Raw genomic sequence first — 22,854 nt, 5'->3', positions numbered from 1 at the left:
GGCCGGAGCGGGGAGGGGGCGGGGGGCCGGGCGGGCTGCGCGCTCGATTTGCCTCCGAATTCTCTCCCGAAGGCTGCCTTGCGCGCTCTGACACAAAAGAGGGGACTTTCTCGCGGCTCAGCGCGAGTCCTCGCCTGGCGAGTTGCAATCCGGGGGTTCCTCCCGCCGCGAGGCCCCGCGGGCCCCCCTCGGCCGGCGGCTCCCAAAGCTCCGTTGGCCATGTGTAGGTTATTTTGGGTGCCGCAGCAAGGTGGTGCAGGTGAAAGGGAAGCGCGGCCCAGGCCGGGGGGCGGGGGCAGGGGTGGGGCGGGGTGGGGCGGGGTGGAGGCTCCGCGGACCCACCCCCCAGCCCGGCGGCCCGGGCGGCGAGGCGAGGGCCGGGCAGTGGGTGTTGCCTTCTACCTCTGCGAGCGGGGAGGGGTTAGTTTCCCACAGGGGATTTCAACCATCACACTCAGAGCCCGCCTCCTAATCCTCGGGCGGAGCGGCTCGGGGGCCCCATTTTATGGCAATAAAGCGACTTAGCGCCTGCTGAGCGAGCCCCTCCCCGCCGCCGCCCCCGCCCTCGGCCCCACCCCGGGGCTCGCCCGCAGCGGCGGGGCTTTGTTTCTGGGGAGGAGGACCCGGAGCTCTTTTGTTTGGGGGTTTGGTGTTTTCACCCCCCCCACCTCACCTCACCCCACCCCACCCCACCCCCCACGCCTCTCCGGTTTCCTGAGCTGCGGGCTGCAAGGGAGGAGAAGCGGCGTCTTGCAACCCCCTCGGCTGGGCCCCGGGGTAATTCGATGCGGGCCTGGCGAGGCTCCCCACGCTAGACCGGGGCTCGCGTCTCGGCAGCCTCCACCCACCGGCCCACCCTACATTTAGCGCATCATGTGATCCGGGTAAGTCATTTGCAAGTACAACAGTTCCCTGGGTTGCCCCCCATTCATTTCCTGAGAACTGCAGAGAGCAGCTGAGAGGCTCTGCCTGTGCGTGTGCGAGTGTGCGTGTGAGTGTGCGCGGGTGACGCCGTGTGTGTGCGAGAGTGAGTGTGTGCGCGCGCGTGTGTGTGCGAGAGAGAGAGAGAGAGAAAGGGAGAGAGAGAGGGGGACTCTGTGTGAGGGAAAGAAAACAATTTCTCCTGCTCTGCAGCTTCTGTTCAGGTCTGTGCCGATTCCGTTTCTTATCAAAATAAACAACCCCCTCCTTTTTTTTTTTTTTTTTTTTTTGCCATCCCAAATCAGACCGTGTTCTCTTAACATGTTTTATTTTCCTTCTGTCATCTGCTCAAGTTAAATCATTTTGGTTGGTCTGTGTTCTTAAAGGGGGAAAGTGTTGGGAAGCGGGAGGGGGCCGAGGGAGGGCGATGCTATTGCAAAGCAAGTAGCGTCGGTCGGATATGTGAAGAAGAAAGAAGGAGGTTTCTCTCTCCACCCCCCCCCCGCACCAATTTTTTTTTTTTTTTTTAAAGAACTTATCAAGTACCGTGAATTAAGCAAATGTTTTTCTACCCCTGGTGGAATTGTTGGTTGCAATGTTTGCCTGACGGTTGCCAAGGATGGGACATAAAACACCCGGGCTGAATCGGGGAGGCGGGGGTGGGGGGTTGTGGAAGTAGTTTGCCCCCAGGAAGAGAGCGAGTTCGGTGAATAGCTGCCGCACCGGGGCTGTGTGGGCTGTGGGTGTGCGCTGGAGAGAGTGGAGGGGAAGGGGTTAAGGCGGAGATGACACTGCTGGCATGAATAGTGGTCCTGGTGCTACATTCATTATTGTCTCTGGTCGTAATGATGTGTAACTGTCACTTGCTACAGTGCCTGGTCCGCGGAAGTAGCCAGGGGCTGGCCCGTGGCTGTTATTTTCAATTACGGGGGAGCCGGCCGGAGTTGACAAGGGGCAACTTTGCACGTCCACCCGAGCCGGGCAGCCCGCGGAGCTGGCCTGGGAGCCCTTTCTAGCCTCAGAAGCTCGCTCCCAGGACTCGGACTTGACCTCCGCGACATGAGTTGGTGTTCGTGTTAGATGCTCCCCTATGGGGAGAATCAATCCTGCTTTTGTTGGGTAGAGAGCTGCGCATTAGAACTTTGAAAAACTTTTATCTTTGGGGAAAAGGGTGGGGTGCACTCAACAGTTCTGTTTCGAAGTGCATTTGAGGCAAACGCTTGGAAAAAGTACCAATTCCTTTGTTATATGCCCTGCGGCTTCCCAGCCCCCCTTCACCCTGCGCTTCGAGTTTTGCATACTTTAATAGTAATACCCTTAATTCAGCTGATAAAAACTGACTGTGTTGAGTTAAAGAGTGTTAGTACAACGGAATGTGTAATCTGGATAAACAGTTTGTATGGTTAATATCGTCAGCTCTCTAATTTAACAGTACAGATGGTTTAAGTATCGTTCTGTATGGATTGTTTTAAGCAATCCCACTGGCTAATAGAATTCTCGGCCGAGCACTGGGATATTTTATTGTAAATCAGCTTTAATATTCTCTGTTTCCCGGTCACATCAGGGAGGTGAGCAGGTCTATTTACATTTGGTGCCTGTGCATCCAGTGGCCTCAGTAGACATCTGTCAATCAAATAACGTCATTGTGCAAATCCACCTAGACGCCTCCAGGCCCTTTTCTTACTGGAGGAGAGAGTTGTTTAGATAAGTAAATGCTTTGAAATAAATTTGGTGTCTTTTAAAAGGGAGCCTCTTGTGATGGGAATAGGAGTGGTCACTCTGAAAGAGTGGGTGTATTCCATCATGTAACAAATGCTCTTTGGAATTGGCATTTAATAAAAACAGTGACTCCCCCCACCCCCCCCAAAAAAAGCCTGGTTGTGCTGTTTGTAGACCCCATTCGCATTTTGTTTACATTCTTTAAAACCACGCAGAAATTGGTTGCGATAAAGGGGTATACTTTTAGGCTAGAAGATGTTTAACTGTGGAAGCTTAGTAGACATGGGATGGTGAAGGGCAAACATTTCAGTTGCATAAGTTGTATCTTTATCGCTGCAGCCTGGTCAATCGATTGGAGACTAGCTTGAGTATGGTAAGCTTCTTTGAGTTGGGGGAGGGAGCAATTAGAGCATAGAAGTATTGGCAGAAATTGGTAATGCATTTAGGAGAGAAGTTTATTATTCTTGTCTTGTAATTCATAACTATTATGAAGTATACTGAAGCTGGTGAAATTTGGAAGTTTCAAATTTATGAACCAAAACCATGTAACTAATATAGTTGTGTCAGATACACAGAACATTCTTGAGGAATTTCTGTTTATTTTTGAGTTGCTTCAGTTATTTATCTATTACTTAGCGATGCCTATTTAAAAGAAGCTTCGGTCAGCTAAACTTTATTTTAGAATGCTTTGTGTTACTATTTATTGAATGAAAATTGTTGTGCCAGTGGGCCCTTAACATATATTTTTTTTCTCCAGAAAGTTCTTTTTCAGTAACTGAATGTCATTTGGGAGAAAACTGGTCCTGGTGTAGCATTTGAGACCTTGACCTTAGCAACTTTTGGCTGGTGGTTGTTTACTACAGCTGCAGCCTCTGTGTGTACAGAAAGGGAAGGGACTGCAAACACCAGTGCGCTCACTCTCCCCAGGCCAAGGGAAAAACAAATCAGGATGCGTGATGTTCATTCATTCCGAAGAGGGTGCATCAGGCATAGAATAGCAGTAGTGTTCTGGTCATTTAAAAATATATATGTTCCTCGGGGATTACTTCCCTGCCTCCTGTGAAAGGTAAACAAGCACTTGAACAGACTGAGTGAGTTTTAAATGTTCTATCATGAAGCAGGCTGCTATCAAGTGAATGAAATAATTTGGTCTTAAACATAGGTGTGGTTTTTTGTGTGTGTGTTTTGTTTTTTTCTTTTTCCTCTGCAAAGAGGACGTAAGTGCTTAGGCCTCTAGGCCTACACTGAGGGCATTTTGAACTCAAGCCAGTGTTGGTTAATCTAGAGTACTGAGTCGCCTTACCAGTGAGGTGATATTGTTAAGCAGTTGAACATACGAAGGTCCTCGCTGTTTTTGCCATTGTACAAAATGGGAAGTGTGGAATTTCATATTTATGTGTGAATTTCATTAAGATAATCAATTAAATTGGGGGTGTCAAATGGTTTTCTTTAGATTGTGAGAGAAACAGTCTTCTTAGAGGGTTTACTTCATAAATGTAACTGTAGATGATTTGTGTATTGATACAAACTAGTTGTATTCTACAAAACTAGAGGTGCAGACTTATTTGAAAAGTTATTTGTTTTGGATAAGGAAGTCTTCCCGCTTGTGCTTTCACGCTGATTAAGGAGCAAGAACTAAAAATCTCAAAACTGCTTTATTTAACAGTTTTATTTAACACCCATGGTTATCTTTTTCCTTGTAGAAAACAGCTTTCATTTTTATAAATAATTCTAAAATAGGTTGCGGTTGCTTGCTTTATCATTTATGTTTTGAAAATGCTGTATGATAGTAGAATGGTAATATCTGTATTTTTGCCCCATGTTCACTTATTTTCTTTTATGTTTATTTTTCAGCTGACAAATTACGCACAGCTTTCAGTCTTTAGTATGTACAAGATGTAAGGGTAAAAATATTAAAATTAAATCACTGGCGACACCCTATAAACCACAGCCTTAACTCATCCACCACAACCACAGCTCCCAAAATCAAAACGCAAGTAAACAGATGGGCCTTGCCCTATGCCCAGGAGGTCAACAGCCCTGGGCTCTGTGAGATCTGCTGTATTTCCAGATCCCAAACCCGTTCAGGGAAATGTCTGACTTCAACAGGCCAGAATTCATTTTCAGGGCCTGGACCAGCCACACCCCATCTGATGTCAGCTTTTGAGTTCTTGTGGCTGAGAACACATGCTGTGGATTAAATGGTTACTTTCTCTATATATTCTCAGTAATTATGTTACAAAAGGATTTTTCGGTTTTGGGTGTTTATTGTCATAAAAGTGGCTACTTGAGTAGTCCTGTTGCTCCATAAAAATTTGTTTGGGTCTGGCAGTAGACTACAGGATATTCACCCAGAGAATTCTGCTCTTGGCGTGGTCTTTCTTCCTGTCTTTTTCTCCAGTGAAAGTCATATACTTCTGTTGCTGTTTCGTGGTATATTTTTTTGATTATTAGCATAATTGGACTGGTCTGAAGAGTATTGCTTTTTAGGTACAGATGGGGTAGCAGGAAGCCTTTGCTGCTGTACTGCTGCATGGAAGGTGAGAGAAACCATTGGAGAGCTTTGGGATAGTTTTCTCCGTCCCATCAGAGGTAATAGAAGCCACAGCTATTACAGATTACTGGCCTAGACAGCCAGGAGTTGTGTTCCCAGTGCTACAGTCACAACACCTGTGGGTTTTTAGAATTATTCTGGGCGTGATGTATATGTGTATATTACATGTATGTGTATTTACTATTTTACGTATATTTTATGTGTATATATATGCATGCATGTAGTATTTATGAACGTGAGTTTTTATATTCTGTATGTTGGTGTATATATCCCCCGGCACCCCCGACGCTACATATATTACGAGCAAGAATTACGGTAAAAAGTCCCCCTCCTCCCACTTGTATACAAAAGAAGGAAAACACACAGTTTGTTTTTTCCAAATCCTATGTTTAGTAATAATGTTCTCACTTGGTTTTGAGTTTAGGAAGCAAACTTAGAACGTGAAAACAGCCTTGCCCCAGAGAAAACAAACCAACATAACTAAATGAGAACCAAGATAAATGATTGTGAAAAAATGAAACAGCTAACTGTAAAGAAAATATTTATTCATTTCACAATCCGGTATCTGCTAAGATTATATATCCTGGAATCTGGACTGATTGAGGTGGCAGAGATATCACAATCTGAAGCAGGGTCTCTTGGTTACTAAAACTGGACGACCTTGGTTAAATTTCTTAACCTGAGTCTGTAACATGGGAAAAATAATAGACATTTTACAGGGTTGTGGTGAGGGTAAAAGAAGATAGTGTGGGTACGAATCACTTTGTAAAACTAGAAAGTACTAGTGTGGCAACTGATTTGACAGGAAAACCACTCCCTCTCCATCCCCCACATCCCTACAAGGGATGAACTTTCCAGCCTCTCTAAGTGAGCATATAAATTACACTTATGGAGAAGGAATTTCCGAGTGTGGGTAGAAAACTTCTGGCAGTCAAAGGTCATGAATTCCATTCCTGTCTCACCAGAGATTTGTTCTGTGACCTTGAGAAAGTCATTCTTAAAAAGTTTCTCTGTAGCTGGTATGTAACTTTATCATTAACATTTGTATAATGCAGGTGAAGTATCTGAGCTTTTCAAAAGAATGTACATGAAAATACAGTTCCCATAATCATTTTACAGAAAACAGAAAGTGAAGATCAACAGTGATTTCTTAGAGATTGTAAACCTCCTTCAGTGAGACCACTAGTCATTAAAAATACCCTTTTTTTAATAGAATCATTAATTTTGTGCTGTTATTCTATAATTTAGAACAGTCTTATTGAACTGCAAATCCCTAGTTAAGCGAAGATTCTGTTGATTAAGCTATGTCTGATTTATGGCTTAAGCCAGAAATAAAGCGTCTTGGTTAGACTCAAACATTGTTGTAACACAATAAATGCACAGCCAAGAGAGGTAAATGATGGAGATATTACATGGATATTTGAAAATTTATTGAACATATTTTATTTATGCACACATTTTTTCTGCTGTGTACATTTCTTTACACACATACATTTGAGAAAATTAACAATATTAATTTACATAATTTCTCCCCAGCCACATTTTCTTCAGTTAAGAAACAAAAAAAATATTTTTTCACGCTCTGTGTAAACACTATTCTTGGAAGAGCAAAGAAATTGACTCACACTAGCTCATCAATAGAATTCATTTTAGACTCTTTCTATGTCACACATACACCTTGCCTAACTCCTGTTCCTGTTACAACTATCACTGTAAACATCACTTCCTCTGGGATTCTTACCATCCCTTACTTTGCAAAGTACTTGAATAAGAATATTGAATAAGAATAAGAATACTGAATAAGAATATTCAGGGTTCCAGGCTGTGTTCTATGGCCGTATAGTACATGCTGTTTTTCTGGTGCAACTGCTTGTTGATTTGCTGGTCCCCTCCCAAAAGTAAGCCCCTTGAGAGCAGGAAATGATTCTTCTTCATAGTTACTGTACTGGCTTCTCACCCAGTGCCTACCATAGTGACAGATCACACAGTGCTAAAATACTTGTACAAGGAACAAATTAAGGAGTGCAATCTCTGTGACTAACCCTCCAGTAGCCAAGTGCCAGTATCATGGATTTTTCCTTCCTAAGTCTTTTGATCTCTCTCTAGCTAAGCATATTCAACTCTATTAGCCATTCCACAATTCACTACCTTTTTCTGCCTTTTTTTTTTTTTTTTTTCTCCTTTTTCTCTTCGCGAAATGAAGCTTTGTAGTGGAGTCAAAGGGTGCTGGATTTGAAACCTCAGACTGCTCGGGTTTGGCTGTCTGACTGGACAAGTTAATTCTCCAAGTCTCCGTTTACATATAAGTAAAAACAAAAACAAGAACAAATAATGTCAACATTGCAGAGTAGTTTTGAAGACTAAAATTGTGGTAATGTCCATAAAGTGTCAGGTGTATAGAGCCTTATACACATTTAGTGCTCAATAAATATTAGTCTGCTCTAGGATATTGGTGCCTCTCTCTCTTTCTTTTTTTTTTTTTTGTATTATAATTTTTAATTCCAGTTAGTTAACATACAGTGTTGCATTAGTTTCAAGTGTATGATATAGTGATTCAACGCTTCTATACATCACCCAGTGCTCATCAGGACAAGTGCCCTCCTTAATCCCTGTCACCTACTTAAACCATCCCCCCTCCACCCTCCCCTCTGGTAACTATCAATTTGTTCTCTACAATTAAAAGTTTGTTTCTTGACTTGTCTCGCTTTCTCTTATTTTCCCCCTATTGCTCATGTGTTTTGTTTCTTTAATTCTGCATATGAGTGAGATCATATGGTATTTTTCTCTGACTGACGTATTTCGCTTATTGTTTTAGTCTTTAGCTGTGTCTGTGTTGTGGCAAATGGCAAGATTTCATTCTTTTTTATGGCTGAGTAATATTCCATTATATATATATATATATATATATATATATATATATATATACACCACTTCTTTATCCATTCATCAGGCGATGGACACTTGGGCTGCTTCCATATCTTGGCTTTTGTAAATAATGCTGCTATTAGTATTCTTGTATTCTTTGGGTAAATACAAGTAGTGTGATTGCTGGATCACAAGGTAGTGCTCTTAAAAGCAGCCATTCAGAATGAGTAGTAGCAGCAAAATAAAATAGCTACTCTTTATTGTTCAGAAGTTAGGTACTGTGTTTTTCACATGTTAGTTTATTTGATATGTACTCTTTACTACACAGGTATGTATGGTTGACTTTCAAATAATTTACACTTTGAATACTATATGTGGAAACCCCTAAAGTACCTTCTATACACTGGATTTTGACTTAAGGATGCATTGTTTTATAGCAGTTGTGTGATGGTGCTCACTGCCCAGTAAGGGTTCCCCTCCCCCAATGACTTTGCTATTTTTGACAGTATTTTAAAAAATAATTTGAAAATTTGGGGCACCTGGGTGGCTTATTCTTATTCTTATAAGCATCTGACTCTTGGTTTCACCTCAGGTCATGATCTCACGGTTCATGAGTTCGAGCCCCGCATGGGGCTCTGTGCTACTGGTGCAGAGTCTGCTTTGGGTTCTTTCTTTTTCCCCCTCTGCCCCTCTGCCCCTCTCCCTCTCTCTCCCCCTTTCCCTCTTTTGTCTCTGAGAGTAGGTCTCCTTTTTTTAATTTTATTATTATTTAAAAAAATTTTTTTAATGTTCATTTATTTTGAGGGAGAGAGAGACAAAGTGCGAGCAGGGGAGGAGCAGAGAGAGAGGGAGACAAATAATCTGAAGAAGGCTCCAGGCTCCAAGCTGTCAGCACAGAGCCCGACGCAGGGCTTGAACTCACAAACTGTGAGATCATGACTTCAGCCAAAGTTGGACGCTTAACCGACTGAGCCACCCAGGTGCCCCAAGAGTGGGTCTCCTTTAAAACATGAGTCTGGTCCCTTGACATATATAATTTTTTTAAGTTTTCAGAAGTGCGTCACATATTAAAATATGAGATTCCTCTTTTTATTCATTAAATATTTGTTGAGTACATATGTATGATATTGTGGTTTCTATTTTATAGATGTAGGGGCTGATTTTAACCCAATTAATGCCAATAACCATGGTCAGTAGCCAGTTAGCTTTAAATATTTTTTTTTGATGTTTATTTATTTTGAGAGGGAGAGCAAGTGGGGGGAGGGTGGCAGAAAGAGAGAGAGAGAGAGAGAGAGAGAGAGAGAGAGAATGAATCTCAAGCAGGCTCCATGCCCAGCGTGGAGCTTAACACGGGTGTCTATCTCACCACCCTGAGATCATGAGATCATGACCTGAGCTAAAATCAAGAGTCGAATGTTTGACTGAGCCACCCAGGTATCTCTAAAGTAAAGATTTGAACGCTGGAAAGCCGTTGTGTTATGCCCTATTCCCTGTATTACTCTTAACTCCCTTCAGCAGTAAGTATGATAGTCCAGATTTAATCTTCTTGTAGAGTAAGAGCAAAAAATGGGAGTATTAGACAGATACTGTATTTACAGGCTGTTATTTTGTTTGTAGATACTGACCTACTGCACTTACTAGCATATTTATCTCAATACAGAAGCTAATTTTGTGATGGTTGATACATGTGCTAAAACAAATTGTGAGACCTAATCCAAAAAATTGCTTTAGAAGGCAACTGCTATAGGGTATGTCAAAGTGGCAGCAGTAGACCAGTAACTTCTGGCCAGTATGCATTCTGTCATTTGATAAAGCTGTTACAGTCAGAGACATCATACGAGTAACAAAAAAACATTATCTCTATAAAAAATGCCTTACCCATTTGACCTACACTTATTTAGCTCCTATTATATGTAATCCGGAATCATGTATGAAAACGGATAGGGCATTATCATTAATTAGCTGAAAATCAAAGAGGGAAGGTGAGACTTATGTGGAAACTTACAATACAAAGTAAGTTGTGATACATGGACCAAGTTGCTTAAAATTCATGGGAAAAAATTCCTTGTATCTGGGAAACGAAAGGTTTTAGGTTTTTAGTGGATATGGCAATAATTCTTCATGGAAAATGTTTACTTTTTATAGAAAAGAAAAAAGCAAATCTGCAAGAATAAGAAAGCAAATTAAAAACATTATTTTGGCCACTGTGGTGGTTTCACACATCCTTTTCTGTTATCTTTTAGAGCTGATGGCTTTATGGTGTTTTGGCAAACTTTTATCATTTGCCATAACACGAGAATATTGTGATTCCCAAAATTAGATCCTGGGATATACTTGGCTAGTAGGACGTGCTGTGTTATAATGAGTTTAGAGAAGGTTTATTTGGGCAAAACAAAATAATGTTGATCGGTTAATAAAATTTTAAAAATACACTTTATATGGGGGCGTCTGGGTGGCTCAGTTGTTTAAGTGTCTGACTCTTGATTTTGGCACATGATCTCAGGGTTCATAGGTTCAGGCCCCATGTCTGACTCTGTGCTCATAGGCAGAGGCCACTTGGGGGTTCTCTCTCTCTCTCTCTCTCTCTCTCTGCGCTTCTCCCCTGCTTGTTCTCTTTCTCTCAAAATAAAGAAATAAACTTAAAAAAATAAGTTAAAATAATGAAAAAAATATACTTTATGTGAGGCTGTATAGTCAAATTTTTTTCATATTGCTAAATTTAAGCAATGACCAAAAACTTTGAATATAGGAATAAGAGGTTTTGTTTGTTTGTTTGTTTTTAACATAAGAATAATGGAAGGAAAAACTTGGAAACTGATCAATTTTCTGATCAAGAAGGTCAGAGTCCATTGTAATTTATCAGAGGTGTTGCTTGAAGGCATATTTAGAAAGAAACTTTACATTAAAGTGGTTGGTTATTTAAAGTGACATCCTCTGGAATGTGCATTAGCTTTCTGCTTCAGGTATAAATACAGAACACTTAAACACAAAATATTTCATTTTGAGATAATACATAACCAGAAAGAAATTCACTCTTAATGAGTCTATAAAGAGCATTGATGGAATTCTTATTGTATGCTGAGCTCTCTATTGAATATATTGGGATTATACCAAGGCTCTGAGCTGAGGCAGTTGTTTTTATTTATAAATAGCTTGGTAAATAAGACACTTTAGAATACTTGAGAAGTATGGGATAGCAAAAAAAAAAAAAAAAAAATATATATATATATATATATATATATATATATATATATATATATAGGTTAGTGCTTTTTGGTTAGTGCTTGGTGGTTTACAGAGTTGTTTTTTGATAATCTTATAAGGTAGATTGGACACATGTTATCATTTTATTCATGAGGATATTAAGGTCATCTGAAGGTAGAATAACTAGAAGGTGGCCAAGTTGAAACTAGAACCTTGATTTTCAACACCAGTAAAATAATTTTTTCCATTTCATCTGATTGCTGTCTTCCTAAGTTTCATTTAGTTTAAGATAGTCTCCATTGCTCAAAGGAGGTGCCAATGTCTAGTGTCTAGCTCATGTGAGATATTCAGTGAATATTATTGGATGAATTCTTTCTCCTTCCAAAATGTACTTTAAAGGGGCATAAAAAAAAAAACCCATATAGCTCAGAAAGAGCAACTTAATTGTAGAAGACACTGTGCAAATAGAGGCATGAATACTCTGAAGAAAATTAGGGAGGTGGTTCATCACTTACCATGTACCAGTGCTTGTGCTAGGTGCTGAGAATACAACAGTAAATAAAACCTGGGCTTTGTCTCAGGTATAAACAGATCAGGAGGAACCGGCACAACTAAACCCAAAGAGAGGGCCTTGCTCTAGTATATTTTGGTTTATTTTATTTTCATTTAGATCCTTAGTGTGCCTAAAAATAGTACCTAGATATTTTTAGATTTATGTTTTAGTTTCTTTTAAGTACTTTTTATCTTATCAGAAAATCTGTTTCCATTTAAGCATGTGATTGTCTTAGTTTTTTTCCTTTTGAAAAAAATATTTTGCATTTATTGTACTTGAAATGTGTATGATACACTTAAAGGCCATTATCTCATTTAATGCTTGTAACCAACCCAACGTTAGGTATTTATTTAAATTAATTTATTATTAGTTTTATGACTTAGGTTTTTAAGGGACAACAGCTTAAGATCTGTGTTCCCAGGGATAAGCTTTGTTTTGCAGAAACTCACTCATTGAGCAGGGTTTACAAATATATCTCTCTCTAATAAAAGTATGTGTGTGAAAACTTCATTTTTTTCTTTCTTTCTTCCTTTCTTTTCCTTCTTATCTTCCTTCCTTTTTACTTAGCTCCCCTTGTAGCTAGCGGTAACATTCCATTCCCCCATAACCCATGTTATCGGGACTATGTGTCTTTTTTATTGTTCTCCATATTCTCAGTGTTATAAACACATTCACACAAGGTTTTTTGATCACTGATTATAAAAATGGGATTATATTTTGGAGACTATTATCAACTTTGTTTTTGGTTTAGTACTTTCAAAGGGAAATACTCCCACTCAACCACTATAGCTCTACTCCATTTACAAAACAAAAACAACTGTTGCATGATACTCTAATGTATGGTTATTTCATTGTCTAGTTAACCATTAATTTACTGATGGGCAATACTTTGTTTCTACCTTTTTCCACTAAAAGCAATATTGTAATACATATCTTTATAGCTATACTCTGACAGACCAATGCGATAGATTCCCAGGATGCAGTTATGTTCTGCTTCAAAATGTTGCCACATTGCTTTGAAGAAAAAGGCTGTAACAGTTGATGTTTTTACCAGTAATGTGGGCAAAATCCTTTCCTTGAAAGTCCATCAGCAATGGACTTTTCCAGTCTGATAGTTGTGTAGTAGTATCTCATTGTTACTTTAAATTAGTATTTCCTGACTGTTGGTGACCTTGAAGATCTCTTCCTATTTGTAGCTACATTGGAATTGTTTTCTAAGAATGGCCCTTTCACACTTTTTGCTCATTTTTCTACTTGGTTGTTGTCCTGTGGGAGTTTATATATTATAGCTATTAACCATTGGTCTGGTACCTGCATTGCAAATATTTTTTTTCAAAAACTGATCTTTTGGGGCACTTGGGTGGCTCAGTCGGTTAAGTGTTCTGTTCTTGCTCTCAATTCATGTCTTGATCTCAGGTTCCTGAGTTCAAGCCCTACATTGTGCTTCACTCTGGGTGTAGAGTCTACTTCAAAACAAAACAAACTGATCTTTTCTGTTTAAGAAGTATCTTTTGATGTGTAACATTTTAAAATTTTATGTAATCATTCTGTCTGGTTAACTTTTTTTTTTTTTTTTTTGAGAGAGAGAGAGAGAGACGAAGAGGGAGAGACAGAGCATGAGCTGGGGAGGGGCAGAGAGAGAGGGAGACACAGAATCCAAAGCAGGCTTTAGCCTCTGAGCTGTCAGCACAGAGCCCCATGCAGGACTTGAAACCAAGAACTGTGAGATCATGACCTAAGCTGAAGTCTGATGCTTAACCGACTGAGCCACCCAGGTGCCCCTGGTTAACTTTTTTTTTTCAGTGTTTTCTCCATTGGTAAAACAGATGTGTAACCTACACTTAGATTGTATTTTTCTTTCCACTTTGATCTTATCTTTGGTAAATTTGGAATTTGTAGTTATATGTGCTATAGGAGAGGGATCCACTTTTATTTGCTTTCAGATACATAACTGGTATCAGCACCATTTTTAAAGTAATGTGTCCTTTTACAAGTAAATACAAATTCCCTAATTGTATTGTCTTATGTTCTAATATATCCTATAATACCAGATTTTTTTCCTTTTAAAATAGTAAAGTGCAAATCTGAGGAATATTTCATCCATTGTTCCAACTTCCCTGGGCAAAAGATACACAAAAACTCTGTTGTGAATCTAATTAGAATTGCATTAAGTTATATATACTCTGGGAACAATTAACATTTTATTTATTTATTTTTATTTTATTTATTTATTTATTTTTTATTAAGAATACTTTTATTTTTATTTTTATTTTTTTCAATATATGATATTTATTGTCAAATTGGTTTCTATAACATTTTAATACTTTTAGTGCAGAGTATCATCCCAATTCAAGAACATGGATGTCCTTCTGTTTATATCATTTTTTATGTTTCAAAAAGATTTTAGTATTTTATTTGTAATAGTTGTTTCCTGTTTACTTGAATTTAGTTATAAGTACTTTTATAGGCTTTTGGCTATTTTGTATTTATTGAGATGATATTAGTCTGTTAATTTAGTGAGTTAATTGTGTTTGATTTGTGTGTGTGTTGCTTGATTTTAAATGTTGTGTCAGCCTTTCATTCCTTGTATAAGTCTTACTTGTTCTTGATGTGTCATCTAATTATATGTAGTTGTATTTGATTTTCTTATATTTTGTTAAGAAATAAAAAATATATAAGTTCATGGGACATGGTGGTCAGTACTATTTATTCTTTTTAGTGTCTCTATCTGATTTTGCTTTCAGGGTTATTCCTCACCTCCTAAAATAACTTGGGAAGTGTTTTATCATCTTCTGGGTTTTTGTTTTTTTTTTTTTTTTCTTTTTTCTTTTTTGGCATACTTTGTGTGGAATTATTTCTTCCTTAGATGTGTGGAAGAATTCACAAGAGGCTCCATCTGGGTTTAGAGGGTTTTTTGTTTTGTTTTTTGTTTTTTTCTTTCCTTTGTAGGAAGGTTTTAAACTATAAATTCAATTTATTTAGCACAGAGCTATTCAGATTATATATTCATTTGTGAATGAAACTTCTTAGTTCGTGTTTTGAAGGAATTTGGCTTTTTCATCTGAGTTACAGAATTTATTGGCATAAAGTTGTTTATATTGTCCTATTCTTTTAATGTTTTTAGGATCTACACTGACTACTTGTTATACCTGATGTTGGTGACTTGTGATTTTTCTCTTTTTGTCTTGATCAGTCTGGCCAGAGGTGTATTAATTTTTTTGATGTTCTGAAAGGGCCAGCTTTTGGTTTCATTATTTTTTTCTCCAACTTTTACTTTTTCTAATTCTTTATTATTTCCTTTCTTATGCTTGTCATGGGTTTAATTTGTTCTGTTTTTAGTTTTTTAAGATGGAAGCTTGAGACCTTTCTTCTTATATAAGGATATGATGTTATAAATTTTACTTTGAGCACTGCTCTTTTAAAGTTTAATTCAGTTCAAATACTTTCTAATTTCCATTGTGATTTCTTCTTTGACTTTGGATTGTTTAGAATTGTGTTTTTTAATATTCAGATACTTGGTGATCTCACAGATATCTTTCTGCTGTTGGTTTCTAGTTTAATTCCATGGTTTTCAGAGTCTGTATGATTTTGATTCTTTAAAAGTTTGCTGAGATTTGTTTTATCACTAGTATATGGTCTGTATCGGTAAATATTACATGTACACTTGAAAACAAGGTTTCCTGTCATTATTGGATAGAGCATTCTATGAATGTCAGGTTTATATTTTATAAATATGATTGAGCCAAGTTGGTTAATAATGTCTTCAAGTCTTTGTCAACTGATATTTTTCTCTCTTCTGTCAGTTATTGGGAAAGATGGGCTTAAGTATTTATTTATTTATTTATTTTCAATATATGAAATTTGTCAAATTGGTTTCTGGCTTAAGTATTTAAAATACAATTGTGAATTAATTCAATTCTCTTTTCAGTTTTAGTACTTTTTGCTTTATGCATTTTGAAAGCTTTGTTATTAGGTGCGTACGTATTTAGTATTGTGTTTTCTTGGTGAATTGACCCCTGTAATATTACTCTTTTTCCTTTATAGACAACATATAATTCTATAAGTTATAATTGTACTATATGTATGTATACACACACACACACACAATTATACGATATATCATGTAACATGTAATTGGGTGTGACTTTTTAATCCACTCTGTCTCCAACTTTTGTTTAGAATGATTTGTTAGTTTACATTAAACATTTTTATGTGATTGGGTTTCTATGTACTAATTTGCTATTCATTTTGTATTTGTCTCACCTGTTTTTTGCTCTTATTTTTCCATTTCTAGCCTTTTTTGGGCTTGATTATTTTTTAGTAGTCAATTTTTTTTCCACTAATGGCTTATTAGTTATATTTCTTTGTTTTATATTTTTAGTGGTTATTTCCGGGTTTGCAATATACATCATGAATTTCTCACAGTCAAATGATATAATACCACTTTCTGTATGATGTTAGAATATTACAACAGTATACTGCCATTTTTTCTCTCCTGTTGATGCTATTTTCCTAATATATTTTAACTTGCACATATAATAAATCATATATTTCTTAGGTATTTGCTTTAAACATTTAATTCCTTTTAATAGTGATTACAAATCAGAAAAGAATTTTTTTATATTTATGGATTTTTTTTAAATATTTCAAAAGTTCTTTATTTATTTGTTGTAAATTTCTATCTAGTATCGTATTACTTTTGCCTAAATAAAATATTTCTTGAAATGTAGGTCTGCTGACAGTGACTTTTCACAGTTTTGCTTATCTGAAAGAGTCTACTTGCCTTTGTTTCTGAAATATTTTAGCTGGGTTTGAATTTTAGTTTGACAGTTTTCTCCCCATTAGTTTCAAGATGTTGCTATATTATCCCCCAGCTTACATGGTTTCTGAAGAGATGTCCTTTGTCATTCTGGGTTTTGTTCCTCTATATGTAATGTTTCTCTTTTTCTCTGGCTGCCTTCAGCATATATATATATATATATATATATATATATATATATATTTTAATTTCTTTTTAATCTTTATTTATTTTTGAGACAGAGAGAGAGTGTGAGTGGGGGAGGAACAGAGAGAGGGAGACACAGAATCCAAAGTAGGCTTCAGGCTCCGAGCTGTCAGCACAGAGCCCAATGTGGGGCTCAAACTCACAAACCTGAGCTGAAGTCGGATGCTTAACCAACTGAACCACCCGGGTGCCCCAGGATATATTTTTTTTAACTCTGGTCTTCATTGAAACCAAATGTGCATAAGTATGTAGTCATTTGTGATCCTATTTTGGGGTTGTTTTAGCTTTTTTGATTTGTAGTTTATTGTCCCTTCTGATTTTTGATAGGTTTATTTCTGTTATCTTTTTGAGTATTTCTTCTGCCCCCTTTTCTCTCTTCTCTTTCTGGACTATTTTGACAAGTACAGTAGTCTACTTCATGTTGTCCCACAGGTCTTGGATCCTCTGTAGCGGCCACACCCCACTCAGTTTTCAGTCTGAATAATTTCTATGGTCTAGCTTCACATTTACTAATTCTTCCTGTTGTGGTCAGTTTTTTGTAAACTCAGTGAAAGAATTCTTTGATAAAGCTAATTCTTTGATGAAGCTATTTCTTTAGCATTTTCATATCAGTTTTTAAAAATTTCCACCTATTTACTGAATATCTTCATGTATGCATGCTGTTTGTCTTTATCTCTAGATTCTTTTACATTTAATCATAGCTATTTTAAAGTCTCTCCTTGATAGTTTCAACATCTCTGCCATCTTGGCATCTGATTATGTTGATAGCTTTATATCTTAACAATGTGTAACTTGCTTTGTTTTTGTGTCTTGTAACATTTGATGGACTCTATGACATTATGTATAAAAGAACAGCAGAGACTGAAGTATATCATTAGGCTAAGAAGCGGACATATCTCATATTCTACAAGATACTAGTGTCTGTGCAGGGGGAGGATGAATCAGTTTGGTCAGTAGATGTGCTGAATTTTTACTTGGTCTTTGCTCTTGAAGTCTCTAGTGATGTGATAGTTCAAGTTCCTTCAGGAATTCATTGCTTTTACCTTGACACTTCTGTGAGTCCTGGAATGTCAGAATTTTTCTTCTCTGTGTTTCTGCTATACCCTCAACTTTCAGTCAGCTCTGAACTCCAGTGTCATAGGAAACCTCCTTTTGTCCTTTTTCTCTATCCCAGCAGGTAGTCTGGGTGGAGGTGCAGATGGGTGGCAGGTGGGGTCTCAGTTCTTTTATACCAACTTCAGCCTTAGGCAAGCCTGGTGTACCTCAGTCTGAGTTGAGACTTTGAAAGCATGCCTGTACCTTCTTTTGGTGGCCAAATTGTGTTGTATCAATGGCAGGCTTATGTTTGTGTGTGTTTTCTGTATACCAGTATGTCTGACTTCATTTTTGAATCATTTTAGAATTCTGGGCCTGAGTGAGTTTTCTGCCTTATCCCAGGAGCAGAGGAGTTTTACCTAGTGTTCAGTGCAGGGGCAAGTGTGTGTGAGTGCTCTTATCCAGCGGCTGCTTTTCTTTGAGCTTAGGGAAGGGGATAGTCAGAGAGTCTAGTCTCTCTTCCAGTGGCTTCACCTCCTTCTCTAGCTGTAGTCCATCTTTGCATGGAAGAAGCAGGAGTACTTACTGTCCTTGCTCCTGTGGCAGATGGCTTTTGCTTCAGTTCTCAGTAGAGTCTGGGATGAGGCCAGTTTTTATCCTTGTGTCCCAGTGGTAGCGTATGTCTCCCTTTGTACCCCCTTTCAAGGCAGGGCTTTCTTAGGTCTGTTGTTACATTCTTTTGTCTTAGTACCTGGAGGAGACTTGCAAAAAGAGCAGGGTGATGACTGTGGAGCGTCTGTCCTTGCATCAGGGGCTTTCTGGAATACTAATTGACTGTGCTAGCCCATACTGAGCTTTTAGGAATTTGATAAATTTTAGTCGCTTATATATACGTTTAAAAATTAGAAGAAAAAAATTTTTATTGCAATAAAAACCAACAAAAATACCGTCTTAACTGTTTTTAAACCTACAGCTTAATAATGTCAATTCTATTCACATTGTGTGAAAGATCTCAACTTGTTCATCTTGCCAAACTGAAACTGTATAGCCATTAAAAGCAACTCTATTTCCCACTCTCCTGAGTCCCTGACAGCCACCATTCTACTTTCTGTTTCTTACTTGCTTTTAGGACTGTTCATTTTTTTTTTTTTCCCATTATTATGGCCAAAGGCAATAGCCTGTTTCTCTGTGAAAGGGGCTTGTTACCCACTGGAACCTATTACCTGGTTGCCTTGTGACTTTAAAAGTCTTTGGCCTCAGAAGCATGATTTATAGGATATTTATCCTAAGTATTTTCCTTCTCCAGTTTACCTTAAATGTGCTTGATTTATTTCCTTTTTTTTTTGGAATGCTTGTTGAATTTTATATAGGTATTTTTAAAACTCATCTGATAAATCATCTTTCTCATTTAGTTGACAGTTATAAAGCATTTTAAAAATGTATTTATTTATTTATTTTTGGGGCGAGTGCAAATGGGGGAGAGGCAGAGAGAGGGGGACAGAGAATCTGAAGCCGGCTCTGTGCTGACAGGCTGACAGCAGTGAACCTGATGTGGGGCTCGTAGTCACAAACTGTGAGATCATGATCTGAGTCGAAGTCAGACGCCCAACCAACTGAGACACCCAGGTGCCCTTGTTATAAAGCATTTCATTAGAGGATTTATTAACATTGAACTATCTTTGCATTAGGGGATCAAACCCTGATTTTTCATAATTTATTTTTGTACAAATTTTCTTGATTCTGTTTGATAAATTAGAATGATACTTAGAATATACACATCTGTATTCACAAGTGGGATTGGTCTATAGTATTTTCTTTGCTATTGAATCATATTTTTATACAAATATTTTGGTGGAGGGTCACCTGGGTGGCTTAGTTGGTTAAGTGTCTGACTCTTGGTTATAGCCCAGGTCATGATCTCATGGTTTGTGGGTTTGAGACCTGCGCCGGGCTCTGTGCTGACAGTGCAGAGCCTGCTTGGGATTCTCTCTCTCTCCCTCCCTCTTTTTACTTAAAAAATAAATAAATATGTTGGTGGATACATAAATTGAGAAAATATTCATGTCTTTCCATGAGCTACATTTAAAACTGTTCCTTATAGGCTAGTATTAGGTGCGAACCATTAGGTCATGGTTTTTACTTTTTTTTTTTTTGAGTGGCATATATATATTATTATTTTCTAATTTCTTCTGTGTACTTGTCCATTACAGTTGTCATCTTCTTTTTTGGGTTAAGTTTTGGGTAAGAAATTGCTCATGTGTTTTTTTTTTTTTTTTTTTTTGATTGAGATATGACTGACATAACAGTTTAGTAGTTTTAGGTATACAACATATGATTTGCTGTATGCATATATTGCTAAATGATTAGCACAAGTTAACATCTATCACGACACAGCTACAATTGTTTCTCTTTCTTGTGATGAAACTTTTAAGATTTACTGTCAGCAACTTTCAAATACAATACATTATTGATAACTGTAGTCACCATGCTGTACATTGTATGCCCAGAACTTACTTGTCTTATAACTGCAAGTTTGTACCTTTTGACCATCTTTATCCATGCCATCCACGCCCAGCCCCTGGCAACCACCACTTTGTTTTCCATATCCATGATGTTCATGTCCGTCTCTACTCATTTGCTTCATAAGCTTTCAAATTTGTTGCCTTAGGATAGCATTTACTATTCCCTATTATGTAATTACATTTCTATCGTAAAGCTTATGTAACTTTTTAAACTCCTAATATTGTCTCTTTTTTAACTGTTTTTTAAAAAATGTTCCATAAGTTTCTTTGCTATTTTATTATGCTTAAAAAAAAAACTTGAATTTTGCTTCATTTCTACTGCTTTTATTTTCTCTCATGACTTTTAGCTCATATTTTCTTAATTATTTGTCCTTTTTTTTTTTTTAACTTAGTTCTTTAAAAGGTAAATCTTGGGGCGCCTGGGTGGCTCAGTTGGTTAAGCGTCCGACTTGAGCTCAGGTCACGATCTCGCGGTCCGTGAGTTCGAGCCCCGTGTCGGGCTCTGTGCTGACAGCTCAGAGCCTGGAGCCTGTTTCAGATTCTGTGTCTCCCTCTCTCTGACCCTCCCCGTTCATGCTCTGTCTCTCTCTGTCTCAAAAATAAATAAACGTTAATTAAAAAAAAATAAAAAATTAAAAAAAATAAAAGGTAAATCTCCTTTTAACTATAAAGGCATTCAAGTTAGAAATACTGTTCTGACTAAACATCCTTTGCTATATTCTATGTTTTTTTTTTTTTTGGCAGAATTATTCTTTTCGTTGTTCCTAATTTTTGTGATTTTTGTTGTAATTTTATTATAATTTAACTTATGATTTATAATTGATTTCTTCTTTGAATCAAGGATTTCTAGGACTGTGTTTTAAAATTTCTGAGTATTAACTATTTTTAGGTCTTCATCTGGTATTTATATTTAAATTTTGATTTATATTCAAAGACTTTGTTAAATAGTCTTATTTTAAAATAACTATATTTTTCTTTGTATCTGTATGATTTGTTTTTAGAAATGTTTCATAGAGATTTGAATAAAAGTATTTTCTCAACTGAGGAATGTGATAACCCATTTTTCACCCGTTAAATTGAGTTTAACAGGTTGAAGTGAGTTGATTTGTTTTAGGTTATTTTAAGTTATAACATTTTTTTCAGTTAAATTGGATTAATTCAAAAGGTGGTGTATTAAGTTCTACATTCTGATCTTGTTTTTGTATCTTCATTGGATTTTTAAAATTTATTTTTTATTATTTTAAATTATAAAATATAAGCAACATAAAATTTACCATCTCACCCATTCTTAGCGTACAATTAAGTAGTGTTAAGTATATTCACATTGTTGTGCTGTGCATCTCCAGAACTTACTCATCTGGCAAAACTGGAACTATATACTAATTACACTACTCCCACTACCTGCCCCCCCACCCCCCCCCCCCCGCCTCCCCGGCAACCACCATGCTACTTTCTGTTTCTAGGAGTTTGACTATTTTAGATACTTCTTATAAGTAGAATCCTATGTTGTCTTTTTGTGACTGGCTTATTTTAGTTAGCATAATGTCTTCACAGTTTATTTATGTGCGAGCGTTTGTCCAGGTGTCCTTTTTTAAGGCTGTATAATGTTAAGTTGTATTTATACCACATGAACATGTGTGTACAAATGTCTTTTGAGTCTCTGCTTTAAATTCTTTTGGACACATAACCAGAAGGGGAATTGCTGTATATTGTAATTCTGTGTTTAATTTTTTAGGAATTGCTATACTGTTTGCCGCAGCACCTGCACCATTTTGCATTTCCATCAGCAGGGCACAGGGGTTCCGATTTCTCTACATTCTAGCTAATACTTGCTATTTTCTGGAATTATTTTTTTTTCTTTTGATAATAGCCATTCTGATGGGTGTGAAGTGACGTCTCATTGTGATTTTGGTTTGCATTTCCCTGATAATTAGTGATGGTGAGCATCCTTTCATTTGCTTATTGGCCATTTGTATATTTTCTTTAGAGACATGTCTGTTCATTTACTTTGCCCATTTTTAGTTTTGATTTTATTGTTGACTTTTAGAAGTTCTTTGTATATTCTGGATATTAACCCCTTATCAGATACGTGATTTGTAAATAGTTTTCTCCCATTCTGTGGGTTGCCTCTTCACTCTGTTGAGAGTGTCCTTTGAGGCACAAAAGCTGTTAATTTTGTTTTCGTCCTATTTATCTGTTTTTTCTTTTGTTGCCCATACTGTTGGTATCATGTCCAAGATCTCCTTGCCAAATCCATTGTCATGAAGCTTTTTACTTTTGTTTTGAAAGTTTTGTTGTTTTATGTCTTCATTAAATTTTTTATAGCTTTGCTTGTATGTTTATTTGTGTATTGTTTGGTACATATAACTCCATGACATTTCTTAAAATTACTATTCTTTTTATTGAATGCCTTTAAAATGAAACTTATCCTATACTGATGTTCATACTGCCATTCCTGTTTTCTTTTTGAGGAAGA

The 22,854-nt window shown here is 37.4% G+C and overlaps 1 protein-coding gene across 1 annotated transcript in view; it reads left to right on the top strand.

Moving 5' to 3' along the window:
* The first annotated feature begins 569 nt into the window (after positions 1 to 569).
* KLF12 (KLF transcription factor 12) overlaps positions 570 to 22,854 on the top strand; it is a 432,660-nt gene continuing 410,375 nt past the window's right edge. Inside the window, exon 1 of the mRNA XM_047080662.1 lies at positions 570 to 884. The gene's annotated coding sequence lies outside the window, so the exon portion shown is untranslated. The remainder of the gene's footprint in view (positions 885 to 22,854) is intronic.

This window comes from Lynx rufus, unplaced genomic scaffold (assembly GCF_022079265.1).
Source record: "Lynx rufus isolate CCGP_SWC_20201006 ecotype Redwood Valley unplaced genomic scaffold, mLynRuf1.p SCAF_1, whole genome shotgun sequence".
Taxonomy (NCBI): Eukaryota; Metazoa; Chordata; class Mammalia; order Carnivora; family Felidae; genus Lynx; species Lynx rufus.
The sequence above is the reverse complement of the archived record's forward strand: the minus strand, read 5'-3'. Positions and strand labels throughout refer to the sequence as shown.